Consider the following 21,899-nt stretch of genomic DNA (forward strand, 5'->3'; position numbering starts at 1 on the left):
ACTTGACGATACAGCAGGACCAGGATACGATGATCCCTTCAATTCTAGTCTCTTGGAAAAGGGGGTATCGGGACAGTCTCAGTACCGGTCCGGTACAGGGGTAGCTGGTGTATAGCTCTCAATCCTCGAGCTGGAGGGTTCGCAAGTAGGGGCTGCGGCAGCGCCAGCAGGCCTATGGAGATGGTTCACGAGGATGGGCCGCGGCAGCGCCAGCAGGCCTACGAAGATGGTTCACAAGGATGGGCCGCGGCAGCGCCAGCAGGCCTATGAAGATGGTTCACGAGGATGAGCCGCGGCAGCGCCAGCAGGCCTACGAAGATGGTTCACGAGGATGAGCCGCGGCAGCGCCAGCAGGCCTTCAAAGATGGTTCACGAGGATGAGCCGCGGCAACGCCAGCAGGCCTTCAAAGATGGTTCACGAGGATAAGCCGCGGCAGCGCCAGCAGGCCTTCAAAGATGGTTCACGAGGATGAGCCGCGGCAGCGCCAGCAGGCCTTCAAAGATGGTTCACGAGGATGAGCCGCGGCAGCGCCAGCAGGCCTTCAAAGATGGTTCACGAAGAGGAGCTGCGGCAGCGCCAGCAGGCCTCCAAGGATGAGTTTGTCTCGGTGTCTCTCGACTCCAGGATACAACTGGTTTCCTGCTCTGGCGCTACCCCAGTTATATGTCTGGCGCCCTTTGATGTCCGGACCCTCGCACTTGGAGGTCGGGGGGTCCGGGATGAGGGAGTCCAGACACCCAGCAGGGGGGTGGAGCCAGCGCCCAGGGAGGCTGGGGGCGATCGAAACCTGGCGGAGGGGAGCCATCGACACTCCTTCTTCCATTGACTCGCCAAGTGGTCTCTTTACCCCCTGGGTGGATGGTGGTGCCTCGATGTCGGGGCTTGGCTCGGCCTGAGGCTGAGGTCGACCCGCGGCCACGAGGCCTGGTCGTGGCGGGTCCAAGATGGCGGCTGGGCCGGGGCCGGTGGTTCAGGAAGGGACCCGGGCCAGCCGAGAATGTTGTGGTTATGAGCCGGGGTTCCGTCGGGGAAGAGCTGGGGGTTGACCCGGCGGGCTGCAGGTGTGGTTCTTGTCCGGGAAACAGGGGTAGCAGTAGTCCGCGACCCGCCATGCGGGGAGGGGTCGGGCCTGCCACGAGGCCTGTCCAACATTGTATTACAAATGCTATAGGTGTCACATTTGCGAAAGTTATAACTATTGGCAGTGTAAATGACAAAGCTATTAATTTCGCTATTTTAAAAAATAAAACATAAATAAAAAATGTGTCATTTACAATACCAATAGCTCAAACTTTTCTAATACGAGACTTATTGCATTGCAAATGCTTGTTTATGGGTGTATCCATCATCATTTGGTGGTATGTCCACCAAATATGACAAGATATGCCCCCCTGCAAGCAAATGTGAGTAGTCACTATCTTTAGATTCTTTTTTCCCCTTTGCAACCAAGTGTCCATGTTTGCTGGGGCTTCCAGTTTTGTTGACTGCGTAGATATACAGCCCTCCACAGTCTATTTGTAAGGCAACTCTTTTGTGGCAAGGTGGGAGGCTCGCATGTGAAACCCAAAAATTCTCCCAGCTGCAAAACTACACCTATAATAATTCACATTTGTAAAGCGCACAATCACCCGTAAGTGTCTCTAGGCGCTGGGGGCCGTCGGGAAGATTAAGCAATCTATTGCCCAGAGTCACATGGTGCTGGGCTAATCTGCCGCCGGTGCCGGGGATCGAACCATGATCCCCAGATTCCGGAGTCAGTCGCCCTAGCCGCGGCGCCACACCTCTTCCACTATAGATGAGTAACTTTTTTTTGTGTAGCATGAATCATTTCTGGATTCACGTTAGGGTGTCCAATTCAGGACAGTGAGTGTAAAAATTCAGGAAAAGGGTCAAAATTCAGGACAAAAATTCAGACAGAAGGTAAAAATTCAGAACAGAAATTTGGGACACAAGGTATGTTTTCAGACACTTTAGAGGAGGTCGTACAATAGTGTATAAGTAAGTAAATAGACAACCAACATAAATACACATCAAAATAACTTTATATTAAGTTGAGACAATCATGCACCTCACTGTGTTGGTATGTGCACAGCTTTGAGCAACTGTGCAGGTCTTTTTGTGGAATTTCAGATGATATTTTGTTTACAGTTTGGGATTCCTTTGAAGTGTTGTCCCACCGGCACTGCGAGGGATGCAGAGGCCTTCAGCCTTCATTACACCCCTTCACTAAAGACCTCCCTCTGCACAGATTCCCTCACTATCAACCTCCCATGGTGCCCCTCATCTCTATATAAACCCTTGCTCATGTGTATGTCATTTATTTTACAGTGCTGCTCAGCCCAATGTAGGGTGTTAAACGATTTAGCTCACACACTTATTGTTCAGAGATCAGAGACAATGACTCATATAAGTATGTGAATCAATATATAGGAAATGTTACTTAAGACAAGGAGGGCTACAAGATGTAGGAGTCACATGGCATCCATATTGGTAGGTACTATATGCAGAGCCACTGGAATTATGCGGCAGGGAGGGCCAAATTATGCTGCAGGGTTGGCTAAATTATTTCGCAAGAAAAAGGAATCTATGCAACGTAACGCTGCAAATTTTGTTATAGTATTACCATAATATTTTTTCATTTTTGCACATTTTAACACTTTCTGGTCATATGTTGCACCTCATTAACACCCAAATATAGTAATATGCAAAGGAAGGTGACCAGTCAACCTTTATGAAGGTCCTTTGCAACACGTCACTGCCTTTTTTTGTTATTTTATAACCATTTGAGGTAGAAACTGTTTTTAAATTAGAATCTTCAGATATGTTCAGCTAATGATGGATTATGTGGCACATGCGGCAAATCCATAATCATGCTAAAACTGTTGAAGCCGCACAATCGTATAATTCCAGTGACCCCGAAATACAAACTGAGGATAAAACAAATAACACAGTGGTTGGGGTTGTCTTTACAATTATTATACAAATGAATACTTTGCTCTGTATGTTACACTTTGTGCTTTACAAGAGGAGCATTATGCCTCTGTGCTTCTTTATGATGAGTCAAAACCGGAATTAGTGAAAACTCAGATCTCTCCAAGAGATACATTAATCCACAGAGTTAAATAGACATTTTTGTTATGTCCTGAAACTTCCAGGCATGCAAAGAACTCAGTAGTCTTTGTCTTTCATCGTGTCGGATAATTCAAAATGTAGCATAGTCCACCAGCATGGCTCCTCCACAAAAAACAAGCATTTGCAATGCAATATGTCTTGCATTTGCAAAAGTTTGAGCCATTGGCATTGTAAATGGCAAACCCTTTATTCATGTGTTGGTTTTGAAAACAGATAAATAAATGGCATTGTCATTTACAATGCCAATAGTTTAAACTTTGGCATTGTAAATGACAATGCATTTTATCCATGTTTTAAAAAAAGAAACATAAATAAAACGCATTGGCATTTAAAATACCAATAGCTCAAACTCGTAAATACCAAAAATACTCGATCTCTGAACAGCAATTGATGCTTCTGCTTTTCAAACTTAAAAACATATGTTGTATTAGAAACACCTTAAACAGCTTAAACAAATGTAATGCAAAAATTTACCTTTTGAAAATATGCCGTCCATACATAAATAGTATTTTATAGGATAAGCAATTAATGCACACATTTATGCACGGTCTGTGAAGCACTAGATATAAAGCTGCTTCCAGTGCAGAGAAAAACACACAGCCCTGTTTATGAGAATGTGACCCTGTCCTTTTTCCCAGACTCTACCCAGTTGGTTCGGAAACAACAGCAGAGTTTCCTTTCAGTAAAGAAAAGACTGAGGGGTAAGGGACTAAAATATGCAATGATGTTTCCAGCTCAGCTCCGAGTTGAACTAAAACGGAAAGACCTGGTTCTTTGATAGTCCTGAGGTGGCAATAGACTGGTTAGAAAGTGTGGTTGCTTCCGAACAGGAAGGCCGGGACCGGGGCGAGATGGGAGGTCAAGAATAATGTATAATGGTTAAATTGGGTCTAAACAATGGCAGGCCGAGGTCGGGCGAAAGGGGATGTGAATAACTCTCCATTGCTTTGTTATGCTCAAATAAGCCCTGTAATATACAGATTTTAGAGTGGGGTGGATGTGATGGAGTCGGGAGCGGGGTGAGGTAGCGGACGAGTATAGGCCCTCCCTCTGTTTTCTACCTCTATTTAGTTGTAGATTAGTATTTGGTTGCTGGGGGCGACAGGCACACTGCTAGTTGGGGATGCGCGTAAGCGAAATGCAGGGGTGCAGGGTGGGGGGTTGGGGCAGAAGGGCTAAAGAGTATTCTGCAGTATTGTATGGCATAATATCAGTATTTGGTTTTATTTTTGTTATGTGTTGTGTTTTCGATGGCATCAGCGTATTGATTTTGATGGGGGGGGCGTGGCTAAGCACGCAATGTCGGAGGACGCGCTTGGGTAGAGCTCCGTGCTAAGCTCCCCTTCCCCGAGCCGATTCTCCGCCAAATTTCACCGCGGCCGCCGGAAACTGCAGGCGGACGTCCACGGAGCTTGCCTCGACGGTCTGGCCGACTTTCAACCTGGGGCTCCGACGGGCCGGACCCCGACCTATCCTGAGACCCTCCTGCGGGTCTGGAGGCCCCCCGGCCGGCGGTGTGGTCACGGGAGACCGAGGCTTGGGCCCAGCACATAGGCCCCGACTTGCGGGCCGCGCCGCACTGCCTGAGGGCCGCTAACGGACTGCTGCCGCTCTGGGAGCGACCACCGGGGGCTCAGAAACTGCCCTGCCCCACCGCAAGGCGCTAGCAACTGGCCCGACCAGCGGAGGACGGAGGCCCAGCACCCCCATCGTGGCCCCCACGAGACTGCTGCCCCGCAGGGGGAGAGGACCGGCCGGGCTTCCTGCCGGCGCACCTGAAACAGCCGAGAAGCGAAGACCGACCCCGGTGAGGAGCGGGAGTGGCGGGAGGCCCACCCCGGGACGCCGTGCAGCACCTGGCGCCACCCGGTGAGTCCAGGACGCCCAGGCAGGCGCAGGAGACCCGGAGCGGAGGGACCGCCCCCCAGCCTGCCGCCGGGGCCTGAATCCCCGGCCCGGCCGGCGCTCTGCTGCTGACCACGGAGCGGATACCCCCCCCCCCTGCAGCGAGGACCCACGGGGAGACACTTGTGGTCGAGCCCGCCTGCGGGCCCCCCCCCCCCCACGGAGGTGGAGACTGCTTAGGGGGCAGCGAGACACACGTGCAGGGGAGAACGGGCCAGGACGGAGTGGCTGGCCGGGCACGAGACACTCGGACTCCCTGGACCCCCGCTGTGCCTGGGGCTGCGAGGCGGTGCTGAGCCGCGAGAGGGAGGGGCCCGCCTGACCCCCCCCCCCCCGGGCGGAAGACGCCGGCCACGATTGAAGGGGAGACTTCGGACCGACGGACCCCCGGCCCAGGAGGGGTGTGATCCCGGAGGTGCCACCGGAGTGGCGAAGGCAAAGACTCTGCTGGACGTGCGCCCCGCCCGCACCGGGACTGGTGGGGCCCCGCCAAAGGGGAAAACGGACAAGCTGCTCAACAAAATGGCCGCCAAACAATTGGCCACGAGGCTAGACAGTGTGCTGGCGGACGTAGAGCGAATGGAACAGTCGCTTCAGCAGACCAGAACCTCCCTGGAGTCCAAAATAGATGGCGTTGCTGTGGACCTGACCCTCCTGCGGGACGACCACAGGAAGCTGTCCGACCGGACCAAAGTCCTGGAGGGCGCGGTGAAGGAGATCGAGCCCAAGGTCACCCAGACGGACAGGCAAGTGCAGGATCTTCTGAATCGAGTAGAGTTCCTGGAAGACAGGGCCGAGGATGCGGAAGGGAGGGCGAGACGCAACAACATCAGGCTCGTAGGCGTCCCGGAAAAATGGGAAGGGAGCCACCCCGCACAGCATGTGGAAGACTGGCTACGGGCCCTGCTACCTGAGGGCACACTGTCGCCCCACTTTGTCGTGGAACGCGCGCACCGAGTGCCGACCAGGCCCTACACCACCGGCGCTAACCCAAGACCACTGCTCTTCAGGATACTGAACTACAGGGACCGGGACACAGTGCTGCGGGAAACGAGGAGAATGGGCGAAATACGCATAGACAATGCAACAATCATGTTTTTCCCCGATTACACCATCCAGGTGCAACGCCAAAGACACGACTTCATGGAAGTTAAGAGGAGGCTACGCACCGCAGGCCTCAAATACTCCCTGCTCTTCCCCGCAAAGCTGAGAGTGGTGGCGGGGGACAACACCTACTTCTTCGGAACCCCTGGGGAGGTCAACGAGTGGCTGGACGGAGGCACGGACAAGGCACCTAAGCACCCTCGAGGAGGCGAGACGAGGTCCAGGCCGCGCGGCCCACGGCGCCGCCGCAGACACAGAACTCAACAGTCCTAGCGGACGGAGGAAGGGTCTAGACACTCTCCCCCGTTGAACCAGATGCTCCAGGAACAACGCGATGCGCTTCGGAGGGTTTCCCAGCTCAGCAACCCGCCCTCACAGGAAACGAACCTCGAGGAAGGCCAACAGACAACGCCCAGCGATGAAGACGAAGCCATTTATGGGATCCCGAACTCACAGATCTCTGTGGACCTGCCAGTCGTCACGCCGCAAACCTCTGACTTGATCCACTAGCTCCACAGGAGAAATCTGTGAAATATCCGTCAAGGCGGGGGGGGAGGCGGCAAAGGCCAACTAGACGCTGAAGCGCAGCTGACACCAGGAGCCGCTGGGGACGCACTCCTCTCCCCCTTGCCTGCCGATTGGACAGTGGACCTCAGGAACAGTGAGTACCGCCTTAGTGGCACTGGTGGCCGGCGGGGATGGTGTTGGTGGGGTTACCTCTTGACCTGTATTCATCCTTAACCGCCTCCAGGTGCGGTCCCGGGAGGGAGGGGTGCCTTTCCTGACAGGGACTAAGGGCTCACAACATACCACATCTCTACCCCCGCCTGCCGGGACTCACACAAGCGGGGCCCCCCACGAACAGAATGGCATCGAGCACCGGAACGCAGCCGGTGGCCGGCAACGGCCTGTAACTTGCGGCTCGGGGATGGAACTTGAATCCCTTAACTGTCTTAACATCCTCTTTGCCACAACTGTGCTTATGCGCACTGCCCCTTAGACTGGAACGGTTGTCCCTCTCAATTGAGATAATGGACGGTGGCCCGTTTCGCCACTGCCCTTTTGGTATTTTAGTGGGACTCACCCACAGTTGGTTACTGTTGTTCATTGTTTTTCCCCTACCTAATGTCTTCCTGAATAATGCTGAGTGTACTGTGGGGGGTGGATACGGGAATGCTGAGAATAGCGATGAGAGGGCCCTTGGTGTAGCTGCTGTTTGTAAGACTGTTGGGGAGGAGTACACACCGCTAGTATGACTGCAATAAAGATATGTACTTGGAACATCAGAGGTATGCACACACCTGCGCGCAGATACCAAATATACTCCTACCTGAAAAGACAGCAAGTACAGATTGCACTCCTGCAGGAGACACACCTATGTGGGGCGGAGGTGGCTGCACTGCGGCGCAGGTGGAGGGGTCAATTGTACGCCACAGAATACTCCTCGTTTGCCCGTGGGACACTGTTGTGGGTCAGGCCGGGCACCCCCTTCACAATGTCGGAAGTTCTCACGGACCAGGGGGGGAGATATGTCTTGGTGAAGGGTTGCATGGACGGGCAGCCAGTAGTCCTGGCGTCCATTTACTCTCCAAACACAGACCAGGGAAGCTTCCTGACACACCTTTCGGAGAAACTGGCGCCCTGGCACGGTGTCCCCTGGGTACTGGGAGGTGACTACAACACAGTGCTGGACCCTGTGCTAGACAGCTCGGCCCGCCCAGGCCAGACGCCACATCCTTAGGGGCCGCGAAGGCACTCACACGGTGGGCGGCGCAGTGGGACCTGAAAGATGCATGGCGCGCGCACAACCCAGACACCAGGGTATACTCTTACTACTCGGGGCACACGCGCTGCACGTCCGCCTAGACAGGTACATGGTGTCAACAGAAATGCTACCGCACATTACTGAGTCCCAATACCTCGGCCGGACACACTCGGACCACAACCCACACACGCTGGCCGTAGCTTGGGAATGCCCACACCCACCCATCCCTACATGGCGACTGCAACCTGCTATGCTACTCGACGCCCCCTTTAGAGACTCCCTGCAGGCCCGCGTAGCACAATACTTCACTGACAACTCGGGCACAGCGTCCTCCCCGAGTGTGGAATGGGACGCCTTCAAAGTGGTGATTCGGGGTCATTGCCTGGGTACGCAGGGAAATATACAGAAGAAACTAGAGGCGGACTTGTGCAGGGTGGGAGCGGACTTACTCCGTTGGGAGCGGGAGGCGGTGGTCGGCGCGGGTGACCGGCTGCGGGAGGCCCGGGAGGAACATGCGGCGCTACTGGAAAGACTGAGGCACATTAATTTTGCGGCCCACTCTGCGCGAGTACACCAACACAGTGACAAGCCGGGGAGACTACTGGCTTGGCTGGTCAAACAAGAGTCCCGCACGGAGCCAGTGTCCGCTATCCGCACAGCTGAGGGGGAGATAGTGTACACACAAAGCAAGATACATCAGGCGTTTGTGGGGCACTACCAGGCCCTGTACAAGTCACAACTGAGGGTCTCCGCAGCCACCATCGCGGATTACCTTGCAGACATTCAACTGCCTTCACTAACGGACGCGCAACAGGGGGATCTAGGAGAACCATTCACTCAAGAGGAAATGCGCGAGGCCATTTTCGCACTGTCCAATGGCAAGTCCCCCGGCCCGGATGGCCTACCCGCCGAATTCTTTAAGGCTTGTTCGGACACACTGATCCCGAAGATGCTCAAGCTGTATGTAAACGCAATTGAGGACTCGGCGCTCCCGAACTCGCTCAACGAGGCAAACCTGGTCTCGCTATTGAAGCCAGGCAGGGATGGTACGTGCATGGGGTCCTACAGGCCTTTAGCCATGTTGAACACGGACTACAAAATCTTCACCTCCCTGTTGGCCCGCCGCCTGGCCTTGGAGGTCCTGGCCCTGGTACATACAGACCAAAACGGGTTCATGCCGGCGAGGAGCACTTCTCGTAACCTGCGTCGCCTCTTCCGGGTTCAGGAAGCGGCCACACTACACTGGCCGAGATCGGGGTGCCTCGTATTGGACCTAGAGAAGGCCTTTGACTCGGTGGAGTGGCCGTTCTTAGGAGCGGTGCTGGACAAATTTGGCGTAGGGGATGCCTTTGCGGAAATGGTCGGGCTGCTTTACCAGAGGCCTAGCGTCCGAGTGCGGACGGGTAGGCTGCTGTCGGAGACGGTGCGGGTATGCAGAGGCACCAGACAAGGTTGCCCCCTGTCACCCCTCCTTTTCTCTCTGGCCATCGAGCCCCTGGCAGCTCTACTGCGGGACAAGGGAGTGGAATGGGGGATCCCGCTGGCTGATGGGATGCACACGGTCTCGCTCTACGCGGACGACCTACTACTCTATGTGCGAGACCTCACCGCGGTTCCCGCCACACTGTCGGACATTTTCCGGACCTTCGAGGAAGTGTCGGGCCTCAGGGTCAATTGGACCAAGTCCGGGGTATACGCATTCAGCCCGGACCTGGAGGAGTGCGACGTGCACCTTGGAGGCGCTCGGCTTGCTTGGTACCCGACTACGTTCAAGTACCTCGGGCTACACATCTATAGAGACCCGCAGAACATACTGGAGGGCAATCTAGTGCGCGCCATCTCCTCGTTGCGGGCCCAGATGACCTTCTGGAAGACCTTGCCATTGAACGTGCCCAGCCGGATTGCACTGTCTAAAATGATAGCGCTACCCAGGCTGCTCTACCACTTTGCGAATATCCCACTGTATGTCCCCACGAGGATCTTCCGCGAACTGGAATCGATGCTCCGCGGCTTAATCTGGAACACGGGGCGCCCACGAGTGGCCCTGGCGAAGTTGTACTCCCCGACAGCAGAGGGAGGGCTGGCGGTCCCCAACATGGAGCTGTACTACCTGGCTGCGCAACTGCAATGGGTGACGTATTGGCTCAGCGACTCACACCTTGACGACACCGCCAACGCGGATTACCAGTGGACACACCCACAGGTGTGCGCCCTGTTTCATCCGCTGACCAAGGGACCCCGCCCTCTCCCCCCTGCACATGGCCGTAGCCCGTAAATGCTTCATCCGTAGCCTGAAGCTGACGCAAACTGTCAGGCCGTATGCCCCTGCCCTCCCCCTGGTGGGCACCCCCCCGGAGGAGTGGGATGGTGACTCCACGCACCATGGAGCTCTGGACTACTGCCGGAGTGGAGACAATGGGCGACCTGTACCCGGACGGGGCCCTGCTTCCCTTTGCGGAGCTATCGGAGGGCACGGGTCTGCCGGCAGGGCAATTCCTGCTCCACGCGTCAGTGGTAAGGGCGTATACGGAATCCTGGGGGGATATCCAAGAGGAGCCACCGATCCATCACCTTCTTCAGTACCTGCATGTTATGGGCAGAGGCTCACACATTATACACTGGCTGGCGCAGGCACTACTCATGCACACTCAGAGGCCCACACAGCAGATCAGGGACAAATGGGCAGCCCACCGTGGGAGGGATTGGACGGATAAGGAATGGAAACTGGTCCTGGCCAGCCCTGTGAACGTCCCACGCAACTCCCGTTTCCGAACCATTCAATTGTATATACTGCACCAGGCGTATTTATCACCAGACAGAATCAACAAATACTTCGCGACCGACACTGCCGCCTGTCCCAGATGCGACCTGCTAGGTGCGGACATCCTGCACATGCTCTGGAACTGCCCATCTCTGTCCACATACTGGGGGGAGGTGACGTCACTCCTGACACACAGCACAGGCCCGGGGTTACCTGACACATGGGAGGCATGCGTTCTTGGGTTATACAAGAGGACTAAACAAAATAAAACGCAAGCCCGGTTCTGGGATCTGGGCCTCATCACGGCCAAGCGACTGCTCACTCGGCACTGGAAGAGAAGGGAACCACCGACCCCCGCACACTGGTATGCATCCTTTACTAACTGGGCCAGAGCAGAGGGCACGGCGCTGCGCGGGGAGGAGATAGCGGGTTTGAGACAGTTCCCGATTGCGCACCTCTGGGATGACATCCTGGGGTCCCTACAGGAGGAGGGTGAGGCCAGGGGGCTCACGCAGAGACAGCTGAGACGGGCGGGCGCCCCAGGGGTGACGGCACCGTAGGCAGGGCTGCACATCGCACCCCCCCCAGAGAGTAACACCGGCCCCTAGACGCACAGGTCACGGACACAACCAGCCACCCACACGAGGACTCTCTAACGTACACTGACCCGACTCTTGCCCTCAGCACCATAACCCCGACACCTTCCCCACGAGTACACTCCCCCCCCCTCTTCTTTACCCCTTCCATACTCCCACGTTTACGGTTTCGGACTCCTGTTCTTCCCAGCTGCAAATACACCCACTATCACATAACGATAGAAGGATGCCACTAGCCGAGCACTCGGCAGCGGGCGCGGGTAGCGTCCGCCGAAGCAACAGCTAGGGCGATTCATATGTTTGCCGCACACACCACATACTGAGCCGACAGTCGGTGAGGCACTACCGCCCACCAAGTCTGTCCCTCACCAGCTCTACAGCTATCTGCACAAGCACGCCATTGACCCCCCGCTCCACTGTCACATTCTCAGTGCACATTGCACCGTTCAAAGGGTCATTGGTGCTATGCATGCCGAAGGGACATGGCGCAGCGCTGCCACAACAGACACACTGGGACACGCCGATGCGAACTGCTTTGTTTCTTGTTTGCAGAGTTAAAAGTTTATTTATAGTAAAAATGTAAAATGAGACGTCACTTATAGAGAAGATTGTGTGCTGAACAGGACTGATATGAATAAAATACCCGAGGCTTAGCACACCAGACGGCAAGTGAAATATTGCAGAATGCCTTCCCCTGTAAACATTTGCCCCTACGATCCACAGACTTGTTGCAGCCGGCCCACAGGGTTGTAGGCTTTGCTATATGTACTGCACTTTTAAACAATAATAAACGTCTTCAAAAAAAAAAAATCAGTGTATTGATTTTGATTAGTATGCAACAGACACCGGATGAACAATTTGCGTTTTCTATGACGAGGGGGGCTAGGGAACTCAAGGTTATAAGTTGGAAAGTAAATGGGTTGGTGAACAAAATCAAGCGCAGTGTGGTCCTTCAATATTTAAGGCGCCATGCACCAGATGTGGTCTTGCCTCAAGAAACGCATTTAGTTGGAAATTCATGCATGGCTATGCACAGAATGGGATATAAATTGGTTGCTCATGCGGGGTTTACATCTGGGTCGAGAGGGACGGGTATCCTTGATTCGCAAGGCACTTCCCTTAGTGATAGACTCTATGTGGACGGATGATAGGGGACGATACGCTGGGATCCCGGGTAGATGGGAGGGACATGCTTTGACCCTTTTATCGGTCTATGTTCCCCCGGGTCTGAAAGCTACTACTTTTTTTGATTTGTGGAAACTGTTGCTTGAGCTGCCGGAAGGATTTTTGATTATGGGTGGTGATTTCAATGCTGTAGTTGCTGGATTATTGGATAGATACCCCCCCCCACGAGACATGAGGCCTGCCCAAAGATGGTTACCTGATTTTATGGACGCGGTGGGTTTGGTTGATGGTTGGAGACTATTCCACCTGGATACGAAACAATACAACTTCCACTCGGGGGTACACGGCAGTCTCTCCCGGTTAGAATTTTGTTTAGTCCCAGCGGATCAGGCATCCTACATCAGTGAGGCGGTTCATTTAGCTAGGGGCATCTCTGATCATTCTCCACTTTGGCTTAGGTTTCGAATCGCTTCGCACTCGGCAGGTAGAATTGCCCCTATTAACCCATGGTATTTTCGAAATCCCAAAACTCGCAGAGACCTCATAAAGGCTCTGGATGATCATTTTGTAGATAATATGGTGTCACTCCAGGAGGCATTCAAAACGGTGATCAGGGGCCAAGCTTTATCATTAATAGACGGAACTAAAAAGGAAAAAAATAAAGAAATTGTCGAGACGGAAACTGAGATTCGGAGACTGGAAGAGGAATTGGAGCGGGGGTGACGCGAGCCGGCCTACATGTTTTGAGACTAAAACAACATGAATATCACTCGTTGGTCACTGACAGAGCCAGAGCTCTTGACAGGGAACAGGAGGGAAGACTTTACGATCTCAGAGATAAGGCAGGGAAACTAATCGCATGGCCTGGACAAAAAAGAAAGAGCTGGGCGCGTTGTCCCGGAGTTGATTACAGATGGTGGAGAGTTGCTCATGGACCCGCAGAGTATAGTGGATAGCTTCGTGAAGTATTTCCAAACAGTTTATGCCTCGGTTTCGGATCGACCAGAGGAAGACTCTCACTTATTACTTCGGGATATACGGCTTCCCTCTAAGGAGGACTTTGATTTTATGGACAGTCATTTAACCATTGATGAAATAGCTCTGACAATCCGCGTGTTGAACTCAGGCAAGGCGTTGGGACCTAACGGACTCCCAATTGAACTGTATAAACTCAGACAAGATAGATTAGCTCATTACCTTAAAGGTATGCTTGTTGAGGCCCAGGAGGGGGGATGCCTGCCCAGAGAACAGAGAGTAGCTTCGGTGGTGGTGATCCATAAGGAAGGTAAGCCCAAAAATAAATGTACCTCGTATAGACCTATTTCGTTATTGAACGTGGGGCCTAAAATATTGGCTAAGATCATTTCAAATAGGTTAATAAAAGTGATTAGTGGGTTAATTCACCCAGACCAATCAGGGTTTATCCCCCATAGAAATACTGCTTTGAATTTAAGAAGATTGCATGGCGTAATAGCCAGAGCCCATACTCTGCGAGAACAAGCTGTAGTCGCTTCCCTTGATGCTACCATAGCCTTTGATACTGTTGAGTGGTCTTATCTGTGGGCGGTCTTGGCTAAATTTGGATTTGGACCTGAATTTATTGGCTGGGTCCAGTTATTATATACTGAGCCGCTCGCCCAGGTAGTGGTTAATGGACGAGTATCGGCACGTTTTCAGTTGGGGTGGGGCACGCGGCAGGGCTGCCCTCTCTCTCCTCTACTTTTCTCCCTAGCTTTGGAACCCCTGGCGGCATGGATCTGCTGGGAAACCGTCAATCCGTGGAATTCGATGGTCTCCTGAGTGGGAGGATCGGATTTCATTATATGCGGATGACATTCTGCTCTATTTGACATCCCTCGGAAATCCCTCATGGTGGTATGCGATGTCCTGGTCTCTTTCGGTAAAAACTCTGGACTTTCCATTAATTGGAGGAAGTCGTTGCTGTATGTTCTTAGTGGAGAGACCCCTGTCCCTCCACGAAATGTTCCCATCCAGATTACTATAAGTGGATTTAAATATCTTGGTATCTTTATCTCCTTGGACCCAATGACTAGATATGTTGAAAATCTTCTTCCCCCTCTGCGTAGGCTTAGAAGTGACTCCGTCCATTGGCGGCGGCTCCCAATTTCTATGTTGGGCACCAGGCAGCCTTATTCAAGATTATGTCTTTGCCACGCTTTCTCTATGTCCTTTAAAATACACTGGACGCAGTATCCGCGAGTTATTTCCACGAGGTTGAGGGGATACAACGTAGTTTGCTATGGGAGGGGAGGCCCCGTGTTGCCTTGGCCAAGCTTACACTCCCATTGTATGATGGTGGTATCGCCCTCCCAGATATCAAACGCTATTACTGGGCCTCCCAGCTGGCTGCTATCAATCATGGAACATATAGGCCCGGCGAAGATCCCGGATATGCTATGGACAAATGGCTCCTCCCTGGGAACATTTATAATAGGGCACTGTATTCTAAACCATTAAGATTTGACCTCACGGGACCGCCAGAACACGCAGTAAAAATCTGGCATGATGTCATAAGTTCGCTGGGATGGAAAGACAAATTGACACTGGCGACCCCGCTTTTTGCTTCAGAAAGATTAGGTAAGCTGTGGAACACTAAGGGATTTGATAAATGGGAACTGATAGTGATATCAACTATTAAGGATGTGTGGGGCAAGGGGCGAATAAAATCATTCAAAGAAATGCAAGCAGAGTTTGAGCTTTCAGACTCTGAATGTTTCCGTTATATGCAAGTCCGACATTCACTATCGGCTGCTCTGCCTGTAGATGACGAGCTACCGGAAGCCTCGCCTCTTGAGGACAGGGTCTTAGATGGACATCTCCCCGACAAAACAATCTCCCTGATCTATAAGAAACTTATCAATAATAGGGCTGACTTACTTAAAGAGTTTAGGGTTAAGTGGACACGACATGGAGTAGAACTAGATGATAAAGACTTGCAATTAGCTGTGTCCTCCCCAAAAGTGGTTGCTATTCCTGCGAGACTAAGTCTGGTACAGCTAAAAAATATTACATAGGGTTTATGTCACTGGTCCCCGCCTTGTGCAGAAGGGGTTGTTGGAAGATGGGTTATGTAGACGTAAGTGCGGATTAGTGGGTACCTTTTTACATATCAGCTGCGAGTGCCACTATATGACCGAGTATTGGGGTAGGATTCCTAATACTATTCAAGAGGTCACTTGTATCTCTCTGTTGCCGGAAGCACGAAGGTGCCTTCTCAATATATGGGAGCCTACTGATTTTAACAATGCGCAGATACAGTGGATCACACTGAGCTATATAATTGCAAAAAGAAATATCGCCCAACAGTGGGGTGCCGAACTCCCTCCCACCCTTGAGAACTGGAAGAAGGATTTGGACTGGAGTATGTTCCGAGAAAAAAATGCGTATAGTGTGAGAGGGCGTCCCCGAAAATGGGCCTCAATTTGGACTCAATGGAATCAGTATAGGGGAGAAATTTGTACACCGCCAGAGGTTCAGTAATTGATGTGACCCCCTTCCCCGTGATGCCTCTAATATATGTATATTTGGGTTTTGCTCCCCTCCCTCGTCCGCCTCCCTCTCATTCTTCTAATGTGTTGCAGACTATAATGTGATTCATCTGTAATGTGTCTTTTTGTTTGATGCCTTGATTTAATAAAGAGAATTATTAAAAAAAGTGTTCGGTTTTGCTGTGTTGTGCACTTGTAATTGTGTGCCCATGACATCTATGCAGACTGCAATATTTGTGTGCAGTGTAGTCCACAGGTGTCAGCTCGCCCCTAAAGGTCTTGTTTATGTTCCTTCCTCTCCTGTCTCTCTCGCACCTCAATATAGAGGCTCCTACTCCTTAACCCGTTATCTTCTTTCACATCCCTCAGCATCCTTTCTTAAATCATGCCTCCTTCTCTTGTCCCACTCCCTTATCGTCATAACACTGTACCCCTCCCTTGCCTCCTATATACCGGGCTCTCTCTATAGCCATAACAACATCTACATAATGGCTCCTCTTTTATCAAATCCACTTTTATCAGGCGCTGCCATCCTGTCCCTGTTTTCCTGAAGACACTGCATAAAAAATGTCTCCCAAATGGTAAGCAGCAAAGGAATACAGATTGCATATACTTCTCTTTTCTTGTCCTAGCAAGTTGGCGTGAAGGCTGCAGTTCCATTACGGTATATTTGTATATTTAAGAAATGAAAGAAGAGGCCTCTGTGACCCCTGCCTTCTTTACAGACCTACCCAGCCCTGCTCCCCAGGGAAAATAGCTCCGTGACCCCTGTGACTGTGCATTTCCTTTTACAAAGCAGTCCTTGTCCACACATAGCATGAGTAGCAGGGAAAACAAAACAGGTTTCAAAATAGCCAGCCTATCTCGCATGTGAGTTTCCAGATGCGTTAATTTTATGTCATGCTCCCAAGTATAATTATGTAGCTAAGAAGCTTTGTTGTAGATGATTCTAGGACTCTAGTAAATATTCCCGATTTCATGCCCTTATGTGGTTCCTTATACAGGAATAAGAATCATACCCATATTAAGACATAGCCCATGCAGTCCAAATACGGTAAGGCTTCTCCCAAAGACTCCTAGAAAGCACAAAGTGTTCTTAAACAAACCAAGCCTCCAGCAGCCCGGGAATTCCCCCTGCTTCTGTATTGATTTGTCCTAGAACTCCTTGAGTCCTGAAAGAACTGCGAGTTCTTAGTGACGTCTTCTGTCCAACCTTACGTCAAACTAGGCACCTTCCAGGTATAAATATACCAGCATCTACCTTAAGCAACACACGGTGGTTTTAGGCAGATCGGCTATCTACTTGCCCGACGCCCTGCTGATGCGAGTACCGAAGGAAGCCGACCCTCCCTGCTGACGCACTGAGAGAGACGCTGTCTTTTCTCCTGCCGAGAAATCCAGCTCCAGTGTTTCCCTGTCACCCTTGCAGGTTGCTGGGAGATCGAGTCCTGAGAAAGAGATACAAGACCTCCTTCATTCTATAACCAAGGTACGGAGCTGATTAGACTCACAGAGAATTCTTGATTCAGATTCTTGGCAAAAACTGTAACTCATCTACTCCTTCCCTGTACTAGGCTTAGGTTAGGAACACCGGGGTAGGCGTATCTTAGAAACACCGGTTGAGTATGTTTAGTCTTTATTTTATCGTTGTATGTATTTTATCCATTTTAAGTATCTTATGGCTTAGAAACCATATAAATGCTTTTACAGTCTTATTTCATAATACTCATTGTACTGTACGCTCTTTAATTTATGACAAGTATTGCAATTGTGGCAATTCACTTCTCTTGCATGAGAAAGTAGACTGCTCAATAAATACCCTTTTTATTGAAAACGCCCATCTCTCTATTTCTCTGCACTTCTGGTGAAACTAAGCATGCACGATTAACTGAGTGAAATAGCTATCTATTGTTTCCGCGACTCTGGAGATATACTCCTTATTCTGGGGGAGCAAAGTTGTCATGTTTATGCGGTTGTCAGAAACGAATCCCTTCTTGTCTATTCAGAAAAGTTAACACCTTCTTGTTTACTCAAGAAAGTTTCTAGTGACCTCTGAGCTAGCTGGCATTTCATAATTAAGTCTAACATATTCAATAGAGACTCAGTCGACCTCAGTCCTACGTCTACACTGTTGTTTATGTTATTCCAATGCGCAGAGCCTATTGGGAAAATAGGAACTACACTACAGCTTATTTTTATTGTTCCCCATGTATTTTCTTAGCTCTACCATATCTTAAATAGGCTGCCCAAAGGCACCCCTATCACCCTACAAACACTCCATATTACCAGGGGGCTGTCAATAACCTTATACTGTACACATTATTACACAACAGTTCTTGCTTGTTTTAATGGCGATTATAACAGACAAGTCCAGTGAGCACATCCAGAAATTTCAAATGAGGCCACAACCACTTGCAAAGTGAACAAGCATTTGCAATGCAATACGTCTCACAGTTGTGAGAGTTTGAGCTATTGGCATTGTAAATGGCAATGCCTTTTAATTACGTGTTGGTTTTTAAAACATAAATGAAAGGCATTGTCATTTACAATGCCAATAGTTAAACTCTCGCAAATGCGAGACTATTGCCTTGCAAATGCTTGTTTAATTTTACCTTTAACACACATGCCTTTACTACGTATCCCATAGTAAAAGAATGTGTGGTAAAGGCTATGCGTGGTAATCATGCATGCATTGTAATGCATGCGTGGTTAAGGCTATGCGTGGAAACGGCCGCGTTGTGGTGGCTCTTTCCCATATGAGGAATAGAAGCATTGAGGATCGAGGTGAGGGTTTCGTTGATTGGGATGAGTGCATTAAAGAAGGCTTGATGGGGGCATGGGTTTGATCGGACGACGAAGTAAATGCACTTCCTGGTGTCTGCAGTTTCATTTACAGAGATGGAGGGCCACGTTATCAGAGTCAATTCTTCATCCACAACAGGGACACTTGTTGCAAGGGCCAAGTGGTCCGTTTGAGGGTTGAAGTACCTATATATGGATGTGATTTCGTCAAAGAAATAGTCTGATAGCTTCCAGCAGAGGTCTGGAGAGGGAGTGATATTATTGGAGGTGGCTGCAGGCATGATGAATTCTTTGATGGTGGTGAAAAGTTGCTTGTTGTTGGTGCCGGTATCAGTGCTGATGCGTTCTGCGAGGGCTAAGGGCTTGATTTTCCAGATTTGCTGGTGGTAGTGCCTAAGGGTGAATATGAACGTCTCTTTGTCCACAAAGAATAAACTTGCTCTCCACTTGCATTCTAGTTGCTTTAACTGTCATTTCACCAGCTTGAGGTCTTCTGTGTACTAGCTTGCTTGTGTTTTTGTTGTTTTGCCGCGCTTTGGGAGGGGCCAGTGAATCGGCATAGGCAGTGATCAAGTTGTTAAGGTTCTTGATGTCTTGTTTGTAGGTTTGGGTCATTGTGCAGAAAGGGCAGAGGCCCAGTCCATCCTTGGAAGGCTTTCCAACAGTGTCTAGCAGGTTCCACAGTAGTGGGTCCCTTGTGACTTGGGATAGAAATGCTGAACCTGATGAGTGTGTGGTCAGTCAAGGGTCAAGATTTGTCTAACTTGATGATTTGGAAGGTGGTGAAAATTGGTGCAGAAGGGTTCCAGCGACGTGGGTGGGTTTGATAACGTTCTGGGTGAGGCTGAGGTTGCAGAAATGTTATAGTAGGTTGATGGAGTTTGAGTCGATGGATTGAGTTTGGGTTTTTGTGGTCTTCTAGGTGAAAGTTTCAACCTCCTATTAGGATGAAGGTGCTAGAGTCGATGGCAAAGGGTGCCAGAAAGGTGTGGCATCTCTGGTGAAGTTGGTGTAGGTCCCAGTGGTCTGTAGGTGAGCTTTTTGCATGCATAGGGTGATAGTGTTTGGGTCGTTGTGGACCTCTAGGTGAAAGATTAGACCTCCTATTAGGATGAAGGTGCTAGAGTCGATGGCAAAGGGTGCAAGAAAGCAGTGACATCTCTGGAAAAGTTGGTGCAGGGTCCTAGTGGTCTGTAGATGACCGTTCTGCATGCATAGGGTGAAGCTGGATGTGATTTGAAGTTTGAAAGTAAGATGTTCCTTGTAGCCAGCCAGGATATTTGTGGTGTTGGTGCACCCTATGGTGTCTTTGAAAATAATGGTGACTCCGCCTCCGGGATTGTGGGGGTGGTCTTGTCTGACGATGTTGTAGCCGGCAGGGATGTTCAGATCAGAGGTTTGGTTTAGGTAAGTTTCAATGAGGAAGAGTAGGTCTGAGCATGGGAGTGCAGCAGGCCCAATATCCCCGCGTAGTGTTTGCTCAGTGAGCAGGTGTTGAGGAACATGTATGAGAGTGTTTGAGCTGTGTTCGGTCTGTGACTGGTTGGTGTGTGAATGGGTAGGTGACGAATTGGTTGCTGCTGATCCTGGAGTGGTGAATGTTGGGGGAATGAGCGTGCAAGAGAACCTGCAGATGTTCCATGGAACATGTAGTTTCACTTTTCTTTCACCTGTTTGGGCCTGCAAAGCCCGAGTATTCAGTTTTAAATTTGAAAAAGCTGCTCCCAATGACATGGAACCAGTCTGCAACACATAGCCCCTTCTTTTACTTTGTTTTTGTATCACAAAGGATGTTCATTTTAAAAATCTGCTGAGGTCCAAAGGGCACACTTTGGCTATAAGTCTCAATTGAAGACAAATAAAAGGCCTGCACTTGTGAGGAACCAAACATTGGAAAGACTGTGATTACACTTGAGATCCTTCAAGAAAGCCTTTAAGGCCAAAGATTAACCTTTTCTGATTAGGGTCACAAGTCTTCACAGACATTCCGACTCTCCATCACCCTAGGTCATACTTGTTTTGCTCATTTCCCCTTACCATACATGTCTGGTTCACCATATATTTGTGGTTAAACCTGCCAAGCTCACCACCACACAATAGTAGAGGCATTAAACCAGTATGATGTGAGCCCTTGAGTGTGGGTTTTACACACACATGCAGAAATATTTCTGTACACGCGATGCAGGAGGTAAGAGACTCGCTCTACAAAAGGTCCTTCAATAAATACATAGAATACTAACCTTGATTTTTTTTTGTATTTTTTTTGGCCTCGTCCTTGTGCACACAAGCCACATTGTGGTCTCCATGATAGGAGAGATAATTTGTACCCATGTGTGGCTTCACAAACTTCCTCCCCTGTAAACATGATTAGGCTAGTATGTTTAAACCTTTTTTTTCAAATAAAATTTGGTTACATCTGAGCTCATTCGAATTTCAACATTACTAAGTTTGTATGATTTAGAAAGGAGTGAATTATCACCAGACGATCCTCATCAGAGTTTCTTCCTGACCTTGCTGGAAATCCCTGCACTAAACAATGTTTGTGCCATATCAAATACCCCAATGAAATAATGCTGAAATGGGGCAGTAACCTGTATGCAATCATTCTAACGTATCACACACAGACATACTACTCCAGACATTCCGCCTACTCCAAGCTCCCTTTATGGGATGTGGTATAATGAACCATCATGTACATTACACACATACTTTTTCTTTTTTTAGGGTGAGAGATAACAAGTTTAATGTGTAGAAAACAAGAGCGTCTTCACAGCTAGCCTTCAGTAGTTCTACTAACCTAAAGCAGTTTCTTTTGCAAAAGAACAAACTACTGAAAGGGAAATGCATGACACAGCACAATGTCCTGGAAAATAAAACATTAGTCTACAAAAACGTATCCACCCTAAAAGGTTTGCAGGGGGAGATGGAGCCTAACATTACCCCTGTCCCATGGAGCCTTCAGCCTCCAGAAAGGAAGGAAGCAATAATCACCTACACCAGAGCGGAACCTGGTCACGGACTTTATGTGGGAAAGTGAAAGTCAAATTTGGGGGAGAGGGCAGATGAAAGGATAGTACCAGGAAAGTAATACAATTATTAAAGGAAGCATGGGAAATGAAAGAGGTCAAGGAGGCCTTGAGAAATGTTTACTTCTATCATATAGTGGAGCAGTGGTGTGGAAATGGATATTGGGCTATCC

The 21,899-nt window shown here is 50.2% G+C and overlaps 1 protein-coding gene across 7 annotated transcripts in view; it reads right to left on the bottom strand.

Moving 5' to 3' along the window:
* The window catches only part of DEPDC5 (DEP domain containing 5, GATOR1 subcomplex subunit), a 592,834-nt gene that overhangs the window by 290,480 nt on the left and 280,455 nt on the right, over positions 1-21,899 (bottom strand). The gene's annotated exons all lie outside the window — the stretch shown is intronic.

The sequence above is a fragment of the Lissotriton vulgaris genome, chromosome 11, assembly GCF_964263255.1.
Source record: "Lissotriton vulgaris chromosome 11, aLisVul1.2, whole genome shotgun sequence".
NCBI classification, from domain to species: domain Eukaryota; kingdom Metazoa; phylum Chordata; class Amphibia; order Caudata; family Salamandridae; genus Lissotriton; species Lissotriton vulgaris.